The sequence below is a fragment of the Thalassophryne amazonica genome, chromosome 5 (assembly GCF_902500255.1).
Source record: "Thalassophryne amazonica chromosome 5, fThaAma1.1, whole genome shotgun sequence".
Classification (NCBI taxonomy): domain Eukaryota; kingdom Metazoa; phylum Chordata; class Actinopteri; order Batrachoidiformes; family Batrachoididae; genus Thalassophryne; species Thalassophryne amazonica.
The window spans coordinates 48,638,004-48,656,283 of record NC_047107.1 but is presented as its reverse complement, the minus strand read 5'-3'; the positions used below and the strand labels follow the sequence as shown (position 1 = coordinate 48,656,283).

Below are 18,280 nucleotides of genomic sequence, written 5' to 3'. Positions count from 1 at the left end.
GCCTTCCTTTGTAATGAGAGCGCTTCCTCTTTCAATGCCTATTTCAATCCATTTCTTCCACCTTTGAGCATCATCTCTCTTTTTTGTTCCCTTGCATTCCGTTGATCCTCTTTCAAACCGTACACTATGGGGGGCCTCAGGCTAGATCTAACAAAGCGAAACAATGACAGCACTCAAAGACAGAACAGGATGGAGCGACTGGCACACAGTGTCTCCAGTACAGCTGCTCTATTTCAATTACCAACAAAAGACCTTGAGAGGTTGTCCAAAATGTGCTTTCTTCTTTAGCCATTTTTAAAATCTGCATCGTAGATGTCAGGTTCAGAATACTGTGCCTTTTGCTTTGAGGAAGAGACAACCAGGCAATAAAACAAGTGAGAAATAGAATTCAATTTAAGCTCGCGAGGAGTGCAGTCAGGCTGTACACCAAAGCTACACTAAAGTCTGGCCTGCGCTCCCGCTCTTTTTATTTAGGACTTCCCTACATACATGGGCGGTACAGCTCCTGAGGGGAAGAGTGATAGCGCGTGAGCTGTTGCCGCAGAACTGCTGATTGCATAATACATTCAGGATGTTCAGAACCTTTTTTAATCTTGGGCTCGGTTAAGATGTGTTTAAGACATCTAACGATTAATCACACTTTTTCTGACAAAAGGACTGATGTATCACAATCACACTGTGGTTGGAACATTCAATTCTCTATTGCAGAAACACGTCATGTCTTAAGTAACCTTCACCCATCACATCAGTACAATACACTTTATCAGAGCAGAGAGAACTACATTCTACCAGAGCAGAGAACACAAAACATGCATGATAAAAATAAAACAGTGTATCTACAGAATAACTCCAACATTTCCCCCCTGTTTATCATGCATTCCAACGGTATTACATCTTCACCTAAAAGTAAACAATTGTTACTAAGCAACCACTTCTTATTCAGATTTTCAGCTGCAGGGTCATTAAACAATGGTAAGAATACATTTACACTCGGGAGGTCTTATCGTTGGTGTTGAGGTCATTGTCAGGTTCACCATAATCACCTGGATCAGGGAACAGATCTGGAAGATAGTGGTCGTAGTCGTCTTCTTCATCAGTCTCATCATCGTTATCGCCTGGATGGTTACCCAGAAGGGGGTATGCCTGAGCTGAATCCTGTCTGGCTGGTGAGATAGCAGTGGTTATCATTCTACTGACTAGAACACGTAGACAAGGAATACAACAGCATCCACACAAGGTCAGAATTGCAGCAAAAACTGCTATAGATATAAGCGCAGAGGAGACCAAAGTGCGATACTTCCCAAACACGTCCAGCCACGAGTCCCAGAATTCGGCATTAATGCCGCTGTGATCCTTCATCTTCTTGTTCAGTGTCCGCAGGCCCTCAATGGCCTGGGTCAGGCTTCCATCGGCTGCTGTGTTGTTCGGTATGAATGTGCAACACTGTTCTCCAAACATTGCACAGACTCCTCCTTTCTCAGTGAGTAGCATGTCCAGGGCTATGCGGTTCTGGAAGGCCATCAGTGAGGTGGCTGCCAGTTGGGAATGTACCGCTTTAAAACCTTCCTCTGTCCAATTTCCCAATTTCTGCACGTTGTAGTGGATGTAGTTTATTCTGTCTACGTTCTTATTAATTGAGCACCACCAACAGATGGAGGATTCGAATCCAGCTGCTATCTGATCAGCCAGTTTGTACTCATCAGGCACTCCTCTGGGGACTCCTATTGCGTCAATATATGTTGGATCTCCCACACCTTTCCAATCTCTTTTTACTTTATGCCAATTTTGAGGCACCACAGACTTTAGGTGCGTCAGCAAGTCCTTGGCTAAAATGGGAATGGCTTTTACTGGGAGGAGTAGGGACATTAAAGCACAGTAGCCTGACACATTCCTAGGCAATCTGTCAAAAATTCTATTATCTCCACACCACCACCACACGTCACTTCGGCTGACTGGTACAAACGAACCGTTTATCTGTATTATTCGACTACACCACTTAGTCTCGTTCAGATTTCCCAGTGGTTTCCCTGTTCCGGGCAGTTTGATACAGGAGAAATTTCCCAAAGCTACCTTTTCTGAGAATATTGGTTTGTTTTTTACCGCAGCCACAACGGGGTAAATGTGGTCCCATACTGAACAATTGTGGTTTCGGTGTATTATTGTTGTATTTTTCATTACCACCAATAGGCAGTCGTCCGATATTGCTGCTGGAATCACCTGTAAAATTGGTCGGGGCCCCATACATACTACGCAATCCTGTTTTGTGGATTTTACTGCTTGCTCCGCCATCAGGAGCCAATTGTTATTTTGTCCGCTAATTCCCGTAGTTACCAAAAACCAATCATCTGCTGACAGAAGCCCTTTATGCAAGCGGGCCTGCTTGGCTCTTACAGACCCCGGTCCGGGGAGAAGGTCACCCAGTATTGTTTGATTCGTGGTGTCTCTTGAGGCATTTGTATTTGGTGTCTTTGGGCATAGCACAATCTTCCAGCAAGGATCATACCCCGCTTTGTATGCACACAGTGCAAACGTGTGACATATCCGTTCGATTGGTCTGCTTATCGGGAATTTTAACGAGTTTATTGTGAATGTCACTGTTTTGGTTCGGCCGCTGACTGTTAGGTTTGATATGATATTTTTCCAACTATACGCTTCGTCTGTCCACCCATAGGAGTTTTGTGGCCAGGCGGACGGGTAACCATTCGTTAGAAAGGTATTTCCCTACCAGTGACTGGCACGGGGAAAACCTGTAGTCATGTAGAAATCATAAGCCAGCCATTGTCCAGGATCACCAATCCAGCTATCTTGTCTGAGGGCCAAAAAGGGTATCTGTACAACATAATAGATTCTGGGCGTGGTGTAACAGGCATAAAACCATTGGTAGGATGTTTCCTGGTCTTCACAAGGATTTAGTCCGCATAGTATCTGCCTCCCATGATTGTAGCAGGTTACTCCCTTTGAGGTAACCACATATTGTTTAACGCGGCGGATTGAATTTCCACTTGTAGTTTCGTCTGTTCTGGTTGTGATGTTCTCTACTTCCCCATAGTCAATTCCCTTTTTCATTAATGGTGTCCACACGTGCATTCCCCATATAGTGACTGCTATGGCTCCTAACACTAATGCCCAGCAGCACAATGCTGTTTTCATCCATAATGGTGTATGGCGCGACATAGTCAGGATCTCCCTAAAGTCAGTGTCCTAAGTTTCTGGTCAGTGGCTTGTAATTTCTTCTGCTGATTTTCGTGTCTGCCCTGGATCTTAACACCAGAGCCACACACTATTATCAGACTTGCTCACTTTCCGTACTTACACTGGGTTTACAGAGATCACTTTCTTACAATGTGTTAAATGTATCCACGTTTGTCTTTCTCCTATTTTTAAGGCTGTGGGTGTAGTGAGCAGTACTTGGAATGGACCTTCCTACTTAGGTGAGTGCCAGTGTTTCCTCTTGATGCTTTTTATCAGTACCCAGTCTCCAGGTACCACTTTAGGGTCGTCCTGTGGAGAGATGGGATCATCAATGTTTGAGGTCCTGTCCTTTTGCTTTTCCAGCATCTTTCTCATATAATCAGCTAGGTTTGCTTCTTCTGGTATTTCCCATGGATTTCTGAACTGAGGCAATCTGTACGGTCGGCCAAAAAGGGTCTCATATGGTGTTAATCCTGCTGTACTTGTGATGTTTATATACATTTTTACTAAGTCCACGCACTGTGTCCATGGTCTGTTTGTTTCTTCCATCGCCTTCTTTAGCCTATTTTTAATTGTCCCATTCATTCTTTCCACTAGTCCTGCGCTTTGCGGGTGATATGCACAGTGGTTTTTTAGGTTTATGCAAAACAGTTGTCCAATGTTTCTCACAACTTGGTTTACAAAATGCGGTCCATTGTCACTATATATTTTTTCTGGTATACCATACCTAGGTACTATGTCTTTGCACAGTGCTTTTGCCACTGTTAATGCATCTGCATGTTTTGTGGGGAAGATCTCGACCCATTTTGAAAATGCATCAATAATGACCAAACAAAATTCTTTCCCTTCACTTTTGTTCAATTGAATATAATCCATGTGTATGGTCTGAAATGGATATTGTGGTTCGGGGAACTTTCCTCGTAGAGGTCTCAAATTCCCTTGCACGTTGTGTTTTGCACATATCATGCATGCTTTACAAAATTGTTTTGAAAAATTATTAAATCCAAATGTTGTATACACTGTTTCGATTTGTTTAATCATCCCCCCTGTCGAGACATGGGAAACACCATGGCTCGAAATAGCTGCCCATTTATACAAATTTTTGGGCAACACAGGTTTGTTAAGGGGTCACATGTAGAGACCGTCCTTGTTTTTGACGGCTCCATGTTTTTCCCATAATTTCCTCTCACTGTCCGGGCTTTGATTTTGCATTTCTACCAAGAGATCAGGTGTTACTTCAGTTGCTTTATCAATTGTAAGTGTGTTAGGATCAGCAACCACATGAAGATGGCCTTCAGCAGCAGCTTTTGCAGATTCATCAGCGAACGCATTACCTTGGGAAATAAGATCAATCCCTTTTGTATGCGCTGCACATTTACAAATAGCCAATTGACTAGGTAGCTGGACTGCTTCTAATAATTTGGTGAGCAGAGTGGCATGTGTGACAGGCTTCCCTGTTGAAGTGACCATTCCACGATTTTTCCACTGTTGAGCGAACACATGCACCGTGGAAAATGCGTATTGGCTATCAGTATAGATTGTGACAGATTGATCTCTGAAAATTTGGCAGGCTACGGTGAGAGCTACCAGTTCGGCCGCTTGTGCCGACATGTTAGCAGGTAGCTTGACAGCTTGTAGTACACTATCATGTGTCACTACCGCGTACCCAGTCATCGTTTCTCCTAAATGATTTTTCTTTGAGGAGCCGTCCACAAATACCACTGTGCCCTCTGAAAGAGATGTATCTTTTAAATCGGGTCTACATTTAGATACTCGTTGGGCTTCCTCCACACAGTCATGTGGTTCTCCATCCACTGGGATGGGCAAGAGTGTGGCAGGATTTGTTGTGCAGCGTTCAATAGTCAAATGGGGTTGAGATAGGAGCGTAGCCATACAAGAAAGATGACGTGCTGGAGACAGAAATGTCATATTTGTTTGTAGCAGCAATGCTGACACTGCATGGGGTACTTTTAGTATTAATGAATGGAAAAGCACAACTCCGGCAGAACTCTCTATAGCCATAGAGGCTGCTATTACTGCACGTACGCACGGAGGAAGTGCACAAGCAACACTGTCTAATTTGGAAGAATAGTAGGCAACCGGGCGAAGCCTTTCTCCATATTGCTGCGTCAATACAGAAGTCATAAAATGACCTTTGCAATCGACAGTTTGAACAAATGGTTTGTCATAATTTGGTAGGGCTAGAGCCGAGCTAGACACCAGACTTTGTTTGATTTGCACAAATGCCGCTTCCGCCTCTGGGGTCCACTTTAATGCTGTTGACATGGATATACTTTCGTCATACATTAATTTCAAGAGAGGAGACGTAATTTGCGCATAATCTGGAATCCAGCTACGGCAGTAGCCAGTGATGCCTAAAAAGGACATCATCTGCTTTTTTGTCAATGGCTTGGGTGCCTGGAGAATAGCCGTCTTCCTGTCTTGAACAATAGTGCGTCCTTGTGCACTCAATTCATGTCCCAAATACTTTACTGTCGGGGACCACAACTGTAATTTGTTCTTGCTGACCTTATGTCCTTCCCTGGCTAGGTGATGTAAGGTGGCCAAAGTGTCTGTGATGCAGGTATCTTTGTCATGAGAGGCTATCAGAATGTCGTCTACGTACAAGAAAATCTGGCTACCACCTGGTGGTACAAATTTGGCTATACTAGCTGACATTACTTGGGAATAAATGGTTGGGCTTTCAGCATATCCTTGTGGCAATCGTGTGTATGTATACCTTTGTCCTGCGTATGTGAAAGCGAACCAGAACTGGCTGTCTGGATCAACCGGGACAGAAAAGAAAGCATTACTAATATCAACGACAGTAAATACTTTAGCATCTGGTCGCAACGAATTTAACAACGTGTACGGATCCAGGAAACAAGGAGCTCTTTGAACAACAGCATTGTTGACAGCTTGTAGGTCTTGCACCATTCTCCAACCTACGGAGGGAGGGGCCTTTTTTTACCGGAAAGATAGGTGTGTTACATGGTGAATCTGGGCAGGGGATCAAGACTCCTGCCTTCAATAGATCTTGGATTACCTGCCGGATCCCTTCCGTTGCATCGGGTCTCAAAGGGTACTGCCGGACACATGGGCGATATTCCGTTTTTGGTCTAATTTGCACTGGTAGGGCTCCTTTTACTAGCCCTACATCAGAGGGTCCTTGGGACCAGAGGGTAGGTGGAACTTCTACCAACCTCTGCTCATCCTCTGGATTCAATAAATATGATCATGCTGTCTGTTGAGGATTATCGCAATGGTCAACACTACTCCCTGCTTCCAAATCCGTTCTATGGAGAAGGAGTACACGGAATAGACCGGTGGAAGGACTGAAAAATTCTCCACTCCCTGGATGGGATTCAACCCAATCGGTTGCATTTATGCCCTTTTTGACCATAAACCCTAGGCTTTGCCAAGTCACGAGATATGGTTTGAAGAGGGACACATGGAAGGGAGTCCCAGTCCTATGTAATCTCTGAATTTCTGGAGGAACATGAGAGACCGCAATTGCAGCTCTATTTTTCCCATCATGGTAAATACAGTCTGCTACTGCAGATGTTGGGGTTACTTCCTCCAAGAGGCTCTCATAGTTACCGTCCGGTCCTGGAGTACTCTTGAACCACAATGTGACATGAAGATCTTCCGGTTCATGTGTTTGTTCAGGATGAGACAACAATGTTTTAGCAAACGACAGAACAGATGCACCAAAAGAGGTGGGGCTAGCATCTCGTAGCTTCAGAAAATAATAATAGTAGCAGTTTAGGGCGTAATTTGAGCCTAAAGTAAAGACCTGCAGCTGATGTTGTCGTTTTACTCGCAACAGTCCATTGTCCGACACTAGAGACAGTCCCAATGCAGTTAGACCATCTCGTCCGAGAAGATTAACCGGACATTGGGACATCATCAATACAGAGATGCAACATGACTTCCCTTCTGGGTCCCGAATCCACATGGGTTGGGACACAGGGACAGCACATGTCTTCCCATTGGCTGCTCTTACCCAAAATGTTTCATCACTGGGCTGTAACCCTACCGGCCATGAGCAACATGTTTTACATGCGCCCGAATCGCATAGGAAAACAACATGCTTCCCATTCATTATTAAAGTCACTTCCGGTTTAGGTACATCACTCATCAGCAGATCTTGAAGGTTTAGATCTGCCTCAGGGACTAAAGGTCCCGTTGATGTTGCTTGTCGGGCGGTTAGTCATTGCGGATTCTGTGTTCTTTGTGGGCAGTCCTTGGCGAAGTGTCCTAATTTGCCGCAAACCCAACACTCATTTGACCTTCCAGCCCAGGGCTTTGGAGGAGCTGACTGGCCTTGGCCCTGCCAATTTCCTTGCCTGTCCTGCTTCCATTGCCTCTGTGGGTTTGATTGAAAACGTCCTCGGGGTGGGCCTCTAAAACGGCCCCGCCCACGAGGTGGTCCGAATTTTCTGCCTTGAAAAAAAACTTGGCCTTCCTGCCATTCAGACTCATCAGTATAGAAGGTAGTCACCTGTTTCCTTTTTGGGGCTGCCTTTTTTGTTTTCAGATTTCTTTCTGCGTGTATGGCGTGGTCTACATACTCTTGTAACCCAGCTGTTGGGAGCGTTATCATGTGTTTGTCTACCCATGCCCAGATATCTGATCTGGAGTTGGCATGGAGTGCATTTTTCAATTGTTGTTCATACACGCTATCATTTTTCAGTGGTAGAAGACCACTGTGCACTTTAAAAACTTTTTCCATTCGATGTCGATAGTCTTCGAATGGTTCATCATCTTTCTGTTTTGTGCGATTTATTTCTGTGTAATTTGACTTCTGCTGGTATTTCTGCTTAATTCTCAGCAGTAGTGCGGCCAATTGGTCTTCCAATTCCTGACTATCATGGGCTAATGGAGTGTGGTCTGCCTCTGCAGGATCCCAATCTCCTTTTACATCAGCCCAATCCTTTGTCACAGTTGCCATTATGACTTGTTGAACTTCATCCCCTCTAAGATTGTAGGATTTAACCAAAGCGGTTATGTCAATAATGTACTGGGCTATATCTTCTCGTGGGGGAGTTACACCTTCCACAGCTGCCTTAACGTCTGCTTGTGTCCAGTTGATTTTCTTCATCTTTTGGTGTTTTGGATCGTGTTCTCATGACGTGTTGTGTAGGGTCTACATATGATGGGGGTTGTCCCTGTGGTAAATCTGGATAGAGTTTATTCTCCTTTATTTCAGCTCCTGGCTGACTGTGTTTTGTAGTATCCAATTTTACTACCATTTCTACTTTTGGAGCCGCAGGCCCTGTCTCATTATCTTCTTGTCTGTGAAACATCACGTTCCCCTGCTCCTTCTTATCATTTACTGTTTCTTTCTGTCTTTCCTTTGCTTCTCTAAGGCCCTTCTTTCGTTTTTCAACTTCTCTTTCCCATGCTACAATTTCACCTTGACCTTCTTTTTCTTTCTTTTTCTCACTTGTTCCACACTTTTTCTCAATACTGTTCTTTAGTTTAGTTAATGACTCTTTCTGCAGGCGTCCATCAAATCCATGATCTTTTATCCACTTATCTAAGTGTTTTGTTGAATTTGGATCAATTTTATTCATGTATATTCAATCTTTTGTTTTTAGATCGTCCCGGGACTTAGGTCTCTCATTTTTACTGTTAGATTTTCCCATTTTGTGTTTTCAGAACGTTTTAGACCAGTGATGGTTTTGCCCCTACAGGGTCCTAATCCACTGGTGTTGTTACAATCACAGGGTAGTAATCAACTATTCTGAGAAGTGCGTTCCCTTTCGCCACCCCGGAGGGCACGGGAAGGCCTTGCCTTTGCTTCTTCTCAAAACTTACTACTTACTTTCCTGTGAGATTTTCATAGAGGGGAATCGAAGTGACTCCACACTCTCACTCAGTCACTTTTATTACACTCACACAGTTATTTTATTTACACAAATATATAGAAACACTTTTAATAATCGTACGGGAATTCTTAGGTCAGGGGAGCTCGCCCTCCCGTGGAATTTAACTAATGTCCTGCATTAGGGGACTCCACCATCCCTGCGAGGTTTAACTGCCTTTTCACTGTGCACTTATTTCCCTGTTTAACCGTGACTTTCTGTCACTATTTCACTATTTCAACATTTCTATTTTACGCAGCCTACTGCCACCATTCACAACAACAATTTTATCAGAATCAAATTCTATACTCACACTCCGTCGGTCTCTTTCCTTCTCGGTGATCCCGTCAACCTTTCAGATTCCAGCCAACGGATTGAGCCAGTCCCGTCAAAGGGTCTGAGTTACCTTGGCCAAGGATTTCTCTGGTGTCGATCACGCCCAGCTGGAACTGCTGATTGCATAATACATTCAGGATGTTCAGAACCTTTTTTAATCTTGGGCTCGGTTAAGATGTGTTTAAGACATCCAACGATTAATCACACTTTTTCTGACAAAAGGACTGATGTATCACAATCACACTGTGGTTGAAACATTCAATTCTCTATTGCAGAAACACGTCATGTCACATATCTTAAGTAACCTTCACCCATCACATCAGTACAATACACTTTATCAGAGCAGAGAGAACTACATTCTACCAGAGCAGAGAACACAAAACATGCATGATAAAAATAAAACAGTATATCTACAGAATAACTCCAACAGTAGAACACAAAAGTGGATACTCTCCATAAAAAATGTCACTCATCAAGGTCAATATGTGACTGTTTTTACTGAAATTGAAGTAGCAGATGGTCTCATTTCAGGTGTGATTAGAAAATATTTTCAGTGATTAAAAAGAACAATTCCAAAATCCCCCAGCACAGCACACCCAAAGATTAGTGTTGTTTTTGAACACAAACCACAAGTTACCATGATAAAAGATCACAGGTTAGAAAAAGTGAGTAGAAGCCACTTTTGATTCCTTGCAAAGACTCCTAAAACCAGATTAACCTTGGTTTGCTGCTACAGTCCCCAGCTTCCCAGAGCAAAGCCTGGCTGAAACCCTGTAGTAAAGCCCTGGCCTCTTGATGGCCTGAGTCCCCATAGAACCCAGACTATAAGGGGAGAGGAATTAATAATCTGCTCTAATCTAGGAGAAGACGAAGATCTGGGTGAGCACTGGGACAAAGCAAAGTCAGAGGGAAGAAGAGAGAAGAACTAAAATGTGCTGCTGGATTTTAATTTTGATTCTGCAGAATTCAAAGAATGAGATGTTGTTGTATTCAAATAGCACCACTGTTCATTATTTATTTATTTATTTATTTTAACTGTCTGTGGCCTGGACAATCAGTCTCCAAGATTCACTACCATGGTCATGAATTAAATGTGGCAGACATAAAACTACAGGGCTCTGAGATTCTGTGAGGGACTCTACTGAAATCACCATGAAACCTTTAGGGTAAGGGGAACATGCAGGTGATACGTACAAAGCTGTCCAGACTCTTTTCTGGATATCAGATGATGTGAGGATTCTGTGATAAACATGTTGTTAATGAAAACACGATATTAAATAAAATCAAGGCAATATGTTTTCTCTCAAAGGAAAACTGTATTTTTCTTTTTTCTTTCCCAAAACACATCTGCATTTTGCATTTGAACATGGCAAAATATCTAGGCCTTGGGGCAACAATCTCTGGCAAAGGTAAGCAACGGTATAGCAAAGGTAAGAAATGACAAAATGACAAATGATCAAGTTAAAAAGCGTGGATTGTTTTACCATTCTGAAGCTGCTGTTGCGTCTGAGCTTGTGTGACCTGAGAAGGCTGCTGGGGGGGAGGTGGCGGTGCTGGCTCTGGTTGTTGTGGCTGAGGGACTCTAGCCCGGGTCGGAATAACTTCAGAACCAAGAAAAGTTAGACAGTCTTTTAATCCAGACCCAAATCATACAAGTCTTTGTCTCTCTTTAAAAAGAACAGAGTTTGTTAAAATCTTAAAATTAATCTTGTAAACATGAAATGTAGTTTCAAGACTAGAACAATGTCTGGAAGATTGTCCAGTCACATCAAACTGGCTTGGTAACACCTCTATCCACCAGGAAGACAGAGAACCTGGCTGAGGACAGGGAGGCGTGGGTTGAGCTGCTTGGTCTACAGCCACCGCGAACCAGACAAGCAGCAGAGAATGAATGAATGAGTAGCTTTGGTTTGGCACTACTTTGCAGAAAACAATTTTTTGAAAAAATAACCCTCTAGAGTTCCAGTTGTTTATTTACATCTTTAAGTGTAAAGAATTTTTCCCTAAACCTCTAGGGTAACAATAAAGAATAACTGCAAATTAAAAGTGCTTTTCAGTCGTGTGACTATCCGAGAAATTGTGGAACAGGTGGGCATCATTTTTCAGAGTCCAGCATGTCCTGTGAAACTTCAACACGAAGTTGCTTTTGCTCCGCCGTCAGCAGCTTCGGCATGAATTTCACCGCCACTCTTTTCATGGCCAAATCTTCTGTCACAATGGAATGTGCCGAAAAATTGCTGATGTCCACCTCTTCCGCAATTTCTCGGATAGTCACACGATGGTCCCGCATCACCACAGCGTTCACTTTGGAAATGACCTGGTCATTTCAGCATGTTGATGGCTGACCAGAGCATGGCTCGCTCTCCACCGTTGTGCAGCCATCTTTAAACCGGTTGTACCACTCCTTAATCTGTGTGATGCCCATAGCATCATCACCGAAAGCCGTCTGAATCTTCCAAATGGTTTCCACCTGGCTGTCGCCCAGTTTCTGGCAAAATTTGATGCAGCAGCGCTGCTCCAGTCGTTCTGTCATTTTCCTTGCAATGAAAACCGCCGAGAGCACTACACACGACCTCACACAAATGCTGCTTGCCAGCAACTGATGCAATCGATAGGCGTGAAAAAATTCACGCATGCGCACAAAGGTTTAAGGTTGGCTCATGCAAGCACGCTTGATTCAAATCCATTACATTTTGGAAAAAAAAAAAGATCCGATACTTTTCTAACAGACCTCGTATACTCACCAAACATACCGCAAGACAATATGAAGTTTTAAAAAAAGTCGATCCTTCCGTATAAGACAATAAAAAGGTGCTTTTGTAAGAGATGCAAACTGACGTAAACAGTTGGCGTGCGCATTGCATGCTGGGATAGGGTCTTCTCTTTGACGTTTCGGCAACATCCCAGATGTACTGACAGTTTTGCAGAGGGCTAAATTTTAGCTGTAAGTTTCTCATTTTTAAAGGAAGATTTCTCCGCTGAATGACAGATCTGGGCTTGCAGATTTACTTTACTACATTCAGAAGGGCAATTCCAGCGTTACTCACATTACATTTAAAACAACAGATGCTTGAATAAAGGTGTCTCCCTCTTTTATGACTGGACTGAACGTGTATTTTTTCATGGTGAATACTAAACACCAGTCTCTACATTCACAAAGCACAACATGAGAAAGATCTTTCTTCATTGTCCTTGCTGGGCACATTTTGTCACCATTACTCACGTTACGCAATAATCACATGTTTTTTTTTTTTTGTTTGTTTGTTTTTTTTTTACTTAAGTTTGCTTTCACCTTCTTGTTAAATGACAGAGGACAGAGCAAAATGATCTATTATAACTATTATTATTAATAACCTCTTCAAAAGAACAAACAAATTAGAACAGACTAACATTTGTCTTTATAGACATTAAAAGAATACAAGTTGTGTTACTCATGTTACGTTACTCATGTTAGATGTTCACCAAGAACACTGCAGTGCACTAAAACCTTAAGTTTTTGAAGTGAAGACTGCCGAGTAAGCAATTAGTAACTCTGTGAAAACTGTTGACAAGCCCCCCCCCCCCCAACACCACCTCACGATCATTGATCAATCTTGTCCATCAACCATGGAAATACAACGTCAATAGTCCTGTACAAGAAAGTTCAGTGGAGTATCTTTCTGAGTTCCTGATACTCCCTTCGTATCTCTTTCACAACGTCTTCATCAATCGAAAAGGGATTTTGGGATTTTCCCCTACGCCCTTATGTAGCAGGAGTAGGGGAAAACTACAGAGGATCTTCAGACAGCACAAAATCCCAGTTTACTTTAAACCGGTTAACACCTTGCAACAGAAATTAGTTCACCCTAAGGACAGGATCCCTAGTTACAAACAGAGCAATGTAGTGTACTCTATCAGATGTCAGAAAAACTGTAACAAACACTACATAGGTGAGACTAAGCAACCTTTACACAAAAGGCTATACCAGCACCGCAGAGAGGGCGCCAGTGGACCTCAGTCTGCAGTTCATCTCCACCTTAAAGACACTAACCACACGTTTGAGGACAAGGAAGTTAAAATCTTAGCCAGAGAGAAGAAATGGTTTGAGAGAGGGGTCAAGGAGGCATTCTATGTGAAACAGTTGAAACCCAGCCTTAACCGGGGAGGGGGTCTGAGACACGCTTTGTCCCCTGTTTACAATGGGGTACTCAGGTCAAAGCAGTTTCAGTCTTTTGTTCATGGTAATGAGTCATTCACGTCATCAGGAGAGTCGTCAAGGGAGCCATCAGGACAGGCGTCCATTCCATCATTAGAAGGGACAGCTGCCCTGTCATTAGGAGGGTGCTAACTAGAGCACAATAGGTGCTAATTAGAGCTATTGTTTAGTCACTAGCCTTAGCAGTCTGCCTCTCGGTAGGAGGGGTCTGGTTAGGTTTAAAACTCCAGCTTTTGTGGCTTCTGTTTATTCTTCTCTACAAGAGTCAAGACAGAAGTCAGACTACCAGAGCAAGAATTTTAGCTGAGGAAGCTTCTGCGATTTGAAGCGAAACGTCCTTGCATCAAACAACCCAGTCCAGTCGAAGATTCAAGCTTCTCTACTATGGAAACCACCTGGACAACTGAGAGCCTACACAGAAATACTGTTCAAAGTAATGGAGAGTGTGGTAGAGAGATGAAGAAGAGAGTGCAGGCAGGGTGGAGTGAGTGGAGAAAGGTGGCAGGAGTGATTTGTGACCGAAGAATATCAGCAAGATTGAAGGGGAAAGTTTACAAGACAGTAGTGACACCAGCCATGTTGTACGGCTTAGAGACGGTGGCACTCACAAAAGACAGGAGGCCGAGTTGGAGGTGGCAGAGCTGAAGATGTTGAGATTCTCTTTGGGAGTGACAACAATGGACAAGATTAGGAATGAACATATCAGAGGGACAGCTAAGGTGGGACAGTTTGGAGACAAAGTCAGAGAGGCGAGATTGAGATGGTTTGGACATGTGCAGAGGAGGGACCCAGGGTATATAGGGAGAAGGATGCTGAGGATGGAGCCACCAGGCAGGAGGACAAGAGGGAGGCCAAAAAGGGGGTTTATGAATGTGCTGAGGGAGGACATGCAGGTGGTTGGTGTGACAGAGGAAGACACAGAGGACAGGGTGAGATAGAAACGATTGATCTGCTGTGGCGACCCCTAATGGAAACAGCCGAAAGACAAAGAAGGCCGCAGGTGCACTAAACCTTCTTAGGGCTGCTGCGTTTACCGTAACTGCATCAAAACTAACAGTTAGCACTTAAACACGAGTCATCATAACACAACATCACACTTGTGTAAACTTTGGAATTAATCTGTGCCTCAGTTTTTAACATTAGCAGCTACAATCCATTCAAGCATGCGCTGGGATGTTTCTAATAGCTACGTCACCACTGTCAGAAACACGCGAGTACTCACAAGTTTTTGGAAGTCTCCACAGCTGTTTAATGTGAATGCTGTATACTTTGAAACCAGTCACAGAAGTGCACAAAGCAATCCCGGTGGATCATTGGATGGTCACTGTCTAAATCTTAATTGTTATGATTTTGGTGCAACATGTCCTTTAAATGCACAATAAATCTATTTCAGGTGACCAGCACGAACCCTCTTTCCCTCTTTAGTTTAAATCAGAATCAGAATTTCTTTATTGTCCTGTAAAGGGACTAACAAAGGCAGAGTGGCCGCGGTGCGGCACTCCGCCCTGACGGCTGAAACGCGAAGGTTTCGCTTCGCAGCCACGATCAACGGTTGCTGTGTGCAACAGCATCGGGCAACAAACATCTCCAAACAACGACAAACTTACCATCACTGCGTTTTATCTCCACGTAAGTACCAACCACTATCTTCCCAAACCCCGTCGCCATTCTGCATTACTTAAAGAATTAATAGAAATAGCACTAAATACTTTTTTTGCAAATAAACCTTTCCGCTAGTGCCTCTTCTGTTGGCGTTGAAGATGCCGTAACGGCGGTAACAGAATGAGCGTTAGCATGACGTTGGACTCGAGACGACTAGCGAAGACCCGCCATTTCAAAATAAAAGCAGACATGGCACGGCTGCCAAGGATTCGTTATTTCAAAATAACAGCAGACTTGGGTTCTTTCTTCCGCTTCTCTTGTAAAGCTACGTATTTAATATTTATATGCATAATTCGCCACACTTAAAAGCCATGCCCTCAGAGCCGGCCCAAGGCATACGCCAACTACGCGGTCGCTTAGGGCCTCCACGCCACCAGGGGGCCCCGAGAGCACCGAGACGTTGTGATAAAAAAAAGTAAATATATACATGAAATTAAAAATAATATTGAATAATTTAAACGAAATTGTATTACACCCGAAAAAAATGAATTCATTTTGACAAAATACCAATACTAGGTTAATTGATGCCTCCTGTTGGCTGCTGCCACCGTTGGGCAGATTTAGATGCACTGCTTGGGTCAGGTGGTCGATGACTAATCGTGAGGAAAGAAGTGAGTGTAAGTCATGTCTCAGAAAAGAAATGATCCCTCTGGAGCGGAGAAAAGAAAAAAGAAGTTGGAAGACGAGAAAAAAACAAGACAAAGGTAGGTTTGCATGTCCAATATTACAATTTTTGTTGTCATTATTTGCGAAATGCTCCGTTCGTTTAGTGTAAAGTGCTTTAAGTGCCTTAAAGTAAGAGGCGATTGCTCTAAGACTGCAAGGGAAGCTCAGCTTCCCCTAAAATGTAAAAAAAATAAGTGATCAAATATATACTGTTGTGTGTACATGTCATTGATATGCGCTACAACGCGCTCAACTTTTGTTCAGAATCAGCTTCTTATCACTGGTAACGACGCGGCTTTCCTCTCACTCAAACCCGCAGCTTCACAGTGCTTTAAACAGTGTGGATGCTGAGTGTCCACGGAGTTCAATAGCGACACAAAGCATGCAGCGAAACGAGACGAGTCATGGACTTTGTCCCGCCCATCGGACGCTCAGCGTGTCTGGGGGTGTATGGGGCCGGCCCGGACGCTCATCTTCTGCATGGTGATTGGATGATCTGTCTGAGGCTGAATCCCTTTTTGATTGACAGCGAAATGAGTGAATCAGCGATCTTTTGGTGTAAACATCCGTGGGAGCATTTTCATTCTGTTCTGAGTTGAATCGGAGACTAATCCTCTTAGCGGTATTTTCTTTGTTAAAAACGATTAGCGACAATTCGAGCTTCTATTTGTGGTGTTTTTTTTTTGTAGCTGCTTGTGTTTGGAGACTGACTTCTATCACTCTTTCTGACTTCTATCGCAGTTTCTGTCCCTACCGAGCAGCGGGTGCTGCTGAGCTCCTCCACCGTCACAAAGCACTCACAGGCGGACACACTTCACACTAGCCTCGCGCCAGTCCCAGCTAGCGAGCTGCACATAATGGCAGACAGTTTGAATGTTGTGGACCGGATTTTGGCGAAGCCATTTGATAGTCTTCCTTACGAAGAAAAACTTAGAGTTAAACAGCAGGGCCGATCAACTCCTCAGATTAATTTGGTGCAAAAGGTGGGGAAAAGTAGCTCAGCTCTCAATGGTTTGCAGGCCAAAGTTAAAGCAATAGCCCCCAGTGCAATGTTTGTGCATTGCTATGCACACACATTGCTGTTATGTTGTGGATTTCTATGTTCATTTTGGAGATTATTTAAGTATTGTATTTATTATTTAAGTATTTCATTCTGATTACAACTTTATTTTTCTGTAAGATAATGTGAATGTCATTTGATTCTATTTTGTATTTGGATATTGAACATTTTGCACACCATTGCATATCTGAAAGAAATTAAACTAACGTGTTTACTATAAATGCAGTCTCCTGCCTGCTGATGTTACTTTCAAATAGTTTAATGAGCCATACTTATACATCACTCTGTATGTAGAAGTTAATTAAAACATATTTATGAGTTTGCTACCCCTTTAAGGTTAAAAACAAGAATGACACCTGTATGATGTAAGATAATTACAAATAATGCTAATGATTGTGGGTACGTTACACACGTAACAGTGTAGCCTATGGAATAATGAGGCATCTGGTGCTGAGGTGATGGTAGGGGGGCCCCCAAATGAAATTCTGCTTAAGGCCCCATAAAGGCTTGGGCCGGCCCTGCATGCCCTGACTGGAATTTTCTTTATATTTGAAGTCAGAGCTCATGCATTTTATCACATTAACACACACAACAAATGTAGAAACTCATGAAGTATACTGGTACAGGAAACAGAAACAGCCAATTACTTCTGCCCTGATATGAAAAGTGTAAACAGAATCATTGGTGCTCAGTTCCTGCTGTGTATTCACATGATTAAAGTCACATGGAAAATCCAGAGGTGAGATGACATCGCCATCAAGTCACTCTCAAGTCATGAATCAGCAAGTCCCAAGTCAAGTCTCAAGTCATAATGACCACCAATTGTTTGCAAGGTGACTTGAGACTAGATTTTGGACTTGCAGTTTGATGACTTGACAGTGACTTTGTCCCATCTCTTGTTAAAATCACATGGTAGTGTTATTTCCATTAAACAGGAAGTTAATAAAAAAAAAAACAAGTAAGAGAATGACATATGCTTCAGCTTCATTTTAATATAAGGACATCATTTCTGAATAAATAACATACTGCAGATGTAAGTGATATACAATGATTCATCACATTTGTGTACAAAATATATATTGTTTTGAAATATGAGTACATTCTTAAAATTAGAGCATGTTCATGTGGTTCCTAATTAGAAAATGTGGTGTGTTTATTTTGGACAACATGTTTCAGGTAAATTTGAGCAATATTAGAAGGCTATTAAAATGATAACGAAGAAGAATTTTAGGGCCCCTTCACACATAGTACAAATAAATACAAATCAAATCAATTTTATTTATATAGCGCCAAATCACA

The 18,280-nt window shown here is 42.9% G+C and overlaps 1 long non-coding RNA gene across 1 annotated transcript; it reads left to right on the top strand.

Annotated features, from left to right (window-relative positions):
- The first annotated feature begins 184 nt into the window (after positions 1-184).
- LOC117510431 lies at positions 185-10,179 on the top strand. The gene is made up of 2 exons (XR_004560725.1): positions 185-308; positions 9,829-10,179. It is a non-coding gene; the product is annotated as an uncharacterized LOC117510431 (long non-coding RNA).
- The last annotated feature ends 8,101 nt before the right edge of the window (positions 10,180-18,280 follow it).